The sequence below is a fragment of the Aquarana catesbeiana genome, linkage group LG08, assembly GCF_042186555.1.
Source record: "Aquarana catesbeiana isolate 2022-GZ linkage group LG08, ASM4218655v1, whole genome shotgun sequence".
NCBI classification, from domain to species: Eukaryota; Metazoa; Chordata; class Amphibia; order Anura; family Ranidae; genus Aquarana; species Aquarana catesbeiana.
The window spans coordinates 306,659,184-306,664,168 of NC_133331.1; the positions used below are offsets into that span (position 1 = coordinate 306,659,184).

A 4,985-nucleotide genomic window follows, 5' to 3' on the forward strand; every position below is an offset into this window, starting at 1 on the left:
ATTTAATTGTACTGTAACTGTACTGTCTACCTTTATTTCGTAAAGTGCTGCGCTATATATATACTGTATATACCTTGTATAATAATAATTCTTATGACGTATATCCCATGAAGGGTTCCATAATTGTTTAATATAATTATGAGTAATATTTCAGGCTGTAGAGTGTTACTCTAGGTTTTGGTTGGAAGCGGTTTGTTCTAAGCAGATTTGAGGAAGTTATGGAGTAAAAGTGAAACCTAAATGAGGAACTTCTAAATTTAGGTTAAGACTATTCTGTAGATCATGAAGGAGGTTTAACCTTAAACTACGTAGAAGGTTCTTTACTGTAAGAGCGGCAAGGATGTGGAATTCCCTTCCACCGGCGGTGGTCTCAGTGAAAGTTTCAGAAAACTATTAGATAAGCACCTGAACGACCGCAACATACAGGGATATACAATGTAATACTGACATATAATCACACACATAGGTTGGACTTGATGGACTTGTGTCTTTTTTCGGCCCCACCTACTATGTAACTCAGAATAATGAACATGTTATAATATGTGGATCGTTATGATTGGTTAAATGAATAAAGGAGGTTTTCTCCTTCTAGTAAAGGAAATATGTCGTCGAATGCACTTCTGATACTATGCGTTATATTTGTATCCGATTGGTGGGCAGAGATGTTCCCACCCACATGTCCTTTGAATACTTAACATGATGAGCCACGCCCAATAAACAAGTCTCCGCTCTTCCCTCCGGTGTGTCTGAATAAGCAGGACTTCCAGGGCCCCGAAGTCAAGGTGAGGTGAGGGGGAGACTCACAGTAAGAACTGAACCCCAAAATCCCACATTGTGCAGCTGGAGCCTGTAGAGATCTTCAGTGCAGGGATGTCTGGTCCTTTTCCTGGCATTACACTTGCAATGTTCAGGAAGTGAATTGCTTCAAGTCTTCTGTGATCTCGTCCTCTCCTTCTTTCTTATCCAGTGAGAAAAGCCCCCCACCTGACAAAGCACCTTGTCCTCTCCTTCTCTCTTATCCATTGAGAAAAGCCCCCCGGCAAAGCACCTTGTCCTCTCCTTCTCTCTTATCCATTGAGAAAAGCCCCCCGGCAAAGCACCTTGTCCTCTCCTTCTCTTATTCATTGAGAAAACCCCCCCAGCAAAGCACCTTGTCCTCTTCTTCTCTCTTATCCATTGGGAAAAGACCCCCGGCAAAGCACCTTGTCCTCTCCTTCTCTCTTATCCATTGAGAAAAGCCCCCCGGCAAAGCACCTTGTCCTCTCCTTCTCTCTTATCCATTGAGAAAAGCCCCCCGGCAAAGCACCTTGTCCTCTCCTTCTCTTATTCATTGAGAAAACCCCCCCAGCAAAGCACCTTGTCCTCTTCTTCTCTCTTATCCATTGAGAAAACCCCCCCAGCAAAGCACCTTGTCCTCTCCTTCTCTCTTATCCATTGGGAAAAGACCCCCGGCAAAGCACCTTGTCCTCAGCTTCTCTCTTATCCATTGAGAAGAGCCCCTCGGCAAAGCACCTTGTTCTCTCCTTCTCTCTTATCCATTGAGAAAAGCCCCTCGGCAAAGCACCTTGTCCTCTCCTTCTCTCTTATCCAATGAGAAAAGCCCCCCGGCAAAGCACCTTGTCCTCTCCTTCTCTCTTATCCATTGAGAAAAGCCCCCCGGCAAAGCACCTTGTCCTCTGCTTCTCTCTTATCCATTGAGAAAAGCCCCCGGTAAAGCACCTAGTCCTCTCCTCTCTTATCCATTGAGAAACCCCCCCCCAGCAAAGCACCTTGTCCTCTCCTTCTCTCTTATCCATTGGGAAAAGCCCCCCGGCAAAGCACCTTGTCCTCTCCTTCTCTCTTATCCATTGAGAAAACCCCCCGGCAAAGCACCTTGTCCTCTCCTTCTCTCTTATCCATTGGGAAAAGCCCCCCGGCAAAGCACCTTGTCCTCTCCTCTTTTATCCATCAAGAAAAGCACATTGTACCCATGTTGATGAGGTCAAGGGCCTTCTCCCCACAGTCCCGGCCAGGTGGTTGTGGGAAGTCTGTGGGCGGGGGTGGGGGGGCTTATCAGAATCTGGAAGCCCTCTTTAAAAAATATAGGGGCCCCCAGGTGATGTCCCTCTACCACATGGGTAAGTAATGGGCACAGCAACCTGAGGCTCACGTCTTGCAGTCACCAGAGTGGTTGGGGGTTCATTATCTTTCCGGGACTTTGGCAACTGTATGAGGTGGATCTGATAAGGCTTCATTCTACCAACATCTCATATGACTTGTGCTGGGAGGGGGAGCATTAGGGGGAGGATTAATTAGAGGATTTGTATTAGAATGAGATGGGAATTTGGGTGGGGGGTTTGTGCTGGGAAGGGGAATTTGGGGAGAAGAATAAGGGGCTTTGTGATAGGGGGGAGGAGTGTGTGGGGGGGGGGGGGATTTATGCGATTTATGCTTAAAGTTTCCTAAAGTGTGGGGGGGAGGTTGTGCTGGGGCAGAATTAATGCTGGGACGGGGAATCTGGGGAGAAGAATAAGAGGATTTGTACTAGAATGAAAAGCTTGGGGGGATTTATACTCAAAGAGAGGATGGGGGGATCTGTGCTGGGAGGGGGAATTTGAAGAGAGAATGAGGATTTATGCTCAAGGGGGGTGTGGGGGGTGGTGGATGGATTTGGAGAGAAAATAAGATGTATGCTAGAAAAAGAGGTTTCTTTGGTGGGAGGGGGGATTTGGGGAGACAATAAGAGGATTTGTAATAGAAGAAAAAAAAAAAAAAAACACAATGTGTGATAATGGTTCCAGGGAATTTCTAAAAGAAGTTGCAATGACTGGGGGCCCCTCTTGCACTATGTATCCATGCAGGGTCTTTCTGAGGTCTGGGGCCCCTCCTGCACTATGCTTCTATGCAGGTACCGATATGTGGGGCCCCTCCTGCCCCAAGGTGTCCGCACACAGGTGTTGGTCTGTGCAGAGGAGTGAGGCCGGGAGTGCTGGGTGTGCCGGCCCAGGGCCCCTCTCCTCAGGCTGTCTGTATTTATTGTGCACAGTGGGGCCCAGGGCCCGGGCCACTCACTCCTCAGTGTCTATCAAATGCAGCCTTATCTGTGCCCAGCAATGTCGCCTGACCAGTGCCCAGCAATGTCGCCTGACCAGTGCCCAGCAATGCAGCCTTACCAATGCCCAGCAATGTCGCCTTACCAGTGCCCAGCAATGTCACCTGACCAGTGCCCAGTAATGTCGCCTGACCAGTGCCCAGCAATGCAGCCTGATCAGTTGCCAGCAATGCAGCCTTACAATTGCCCAGCAATGTTGCCTTACCAGTGCCCAGCAATGTCGCCTGACCAGTGCCCAGCAATGTCGCCTGACCAGTGCCCAGCAATGTCGCCTGACCAGTGCCCAGCAATGTCGCCTGACCAGTGCCCAGCAATGTCGCCTGACCAGTGCCCAGCAATGCAGCCTTACCAATGCCCAGCAATGTCGCCTTACCAGTGCCCAGCAATGTCACCTGACCAGTGCCCAGTAATGTCGCCTGACCAGTGCCCAGCAATGCAGCCTGATCAGTTGCCAGCAATGCAGCCTTACAATTGCCCAGCAATGTCGCCTTACCAGTGCCCAGCAATGCAGCCTTACCAGTGCCCAGCAATGCAGCCTGATTGGTGTCTGGATGGATCTTGGAATTAGAATATCCCGGTGTGCCCGCCCATCCTCCTTTCCCTCGGTCCTCCTCCAGTGGCCGCTGTAACAAGGTTCCGCCTATCACTGAATCTAGGAGGCGGGACTTTGTTACAGTGGCCGCTGGAGGAGGAGGAGGATGGAGGGAGGGGAGGACGGTGGCTGTGACACTAGGGATGGACCGCCCTCCATTAGCATGAACTCCCTCCCCTTCCTGCACACCCACACTGCCTGCCACAGCTCACAGTCCTGCAGGATGCGGCTGCTTACGGGAACGGCATTCCTGTTGCGAAAAAAGTACAGGAATGCTGTTCCCATTCGTTCCTGCAGGACTTGAGCCCGGGGGGGGGGGGGTTCTGGAAGGGGGATTTGTGCTGGGAGGTAGGATTTTGGACATAGACAATAAGGATTAGTGCTAGAAGGAAGGGTGTGGGGGAATTTATGTTCAAAGTGGTGGTTTTTTTTGGGGGGGGGGGAATTGGGGAGAGAAGATGAGAATTTCTGCTACAAAAAGGGGTTTGGAGGGAATTTCTGCTTGGGGGTTGTGCTGGGAGAGGATATTTGGGGGGGGGGGGGGGAGAATAGGGGGATTTGTACTGGAAGGAGGGGTTTGGAGGGGATTTGTGCTGGGAGGGGGGAATTGGGATAAGAATATGAGGATTAGAAGTAGAAGGAAGGGGTTAGAGAGAGTATAGGAGGATTTATACTGGGGGGGGGGGGGATTTGTCATGGGAGGGGGAGATTTAAGGAGAGATTAAGAGAATTTCTGCTAGAAAAAGGGGTAATGCTGGGGGGGGGGGGGGATTGGGGGGGGTAAGAGGGTTTGTACTGGAAGAAGGGCTTTGGGGGAGAAGGATTAATGCTGGGAGGGGGGAGGAGGGGGATCTGTACTAGAAGGGGGATTTGGGGGACCCCGGTGGACTCTCCATCCCACTAATAACCCCCCCAATGGATGAGATTCCAATCAGCGATGAGCCGGGAATAGAAGATAAGACTCAGGAGAGACGATTGTTTATTGGAGAAGATGAGAAGAAGGGATCGACACACAGGGGGGAGGGGGGGATAAACTTCCCATTCCAATCTTTTATAATAGAAAAATTAAATTGGTAAAGGAGAACGACACACAGCAGCCAATAGGAACCTTGGAGATGACGACGCCATTGATTGGTTGATGGAGGAGTCAGTTGCACCCGTTAGAATCCAGCGTCCATTTCCCACACTTCCAGCAGGGGGCGGTACTGTGATGTTTTATTATATTTCCTTTATTTTTAAACTTTCCCGCACTCTGAACATAAATGGAGTCCCTCTGAACTCTCTGATGTCTAAGAAGTATCT

The 4,985-nt window shown here is 49.9% G+C and overlaps 1 protein-coding gene across 2 annotated transcripts in view; it reads left to right on the plus strand.

The window, feature by feature from the left end:
- LOC141105079 (uncharacterized) overlaps positions 1-4,985 on the plus strand; it is a 222,784-nt gene that overhangs the window by 89,127 nt on the left and 128,672 nt on the right. The gene's annotated exons all lie outside the window — the stretch shown is intronic.